Raw genomic sequence first — 823 nt, forward strand, 5'->3', positions numbered from 1 at the left:
TTCGAAATTCAAAATTATACAATTATTAATTTGACACGTCTACCCATGCACATACATTCACACCACACACACACACACACACACACACACACACACGCACGCACGCACGCACGCACGCACGCACGCACGCACGCACGCACGCACACACCAAATCACTCACTCATCCATCCACATTCAATCATACATCTACACACGTCACACACACACACACACACACACACAGGCGCGCGCGCGCGCGCACATGCATACACACTTATCCACTCGCCACTTCACATATATGTATATATACACTCGACAGCAAAATTAAAGCATCACCCATTCTGATCACTAAAAATAGGCAAATTTCAAGAGAGTGTAACTTCGTCAAAAATGATCGTATCGGAATGATCAAAAATGCATTTTAAAGTCTCTACTTTCAACGTCCATAATTCATTAAATTATTTACTGATTCTTTACAAAGCTGCACGGATGCAAATGGAGATGCATCAAATCTAAAATTTTTTTATCAAGTTTGCGAAATTCCAAAAAGTAAAATAAAAATCGCACGCAAATGAGGTTTACAGCGTTCGAAAGCGTGAATCTTTAGCTTTAATTTGAGCACCCGATCAGCATTGTGCGATTTTTTTTTCACCGAGTTATTCAACATTGAAGTAAAAATGATCCTTATGCTTCAACATTGAATAACTCGGTCAAAAAAATCGCAAAATGCTCAATGAGTGCGCAAATTAAAGGTAAAGATTCACGCTTTCGAATGCTGTAAACCGCATTTATGTGCGATTTTTAATTCACGTCGAGGAATCTTACAAAATTCGTAACAAATTTT

The sequence above is a fragment of the Wasmannia auropunctata genome, unplaced genomic scaffold (assembly GCF_000956235.1).
Source record: "Wasmannia auropunctata unplaced genomic scaffold, wasmannia.A_1.0 LD335981.1, whole genome shotgun sequence".
NCBI lineage: Eukaryota > Metazoa > Arthropoda > Insecta > Hymenoptera > Formicidae > Wasmannia > Wasmannia auropunctata.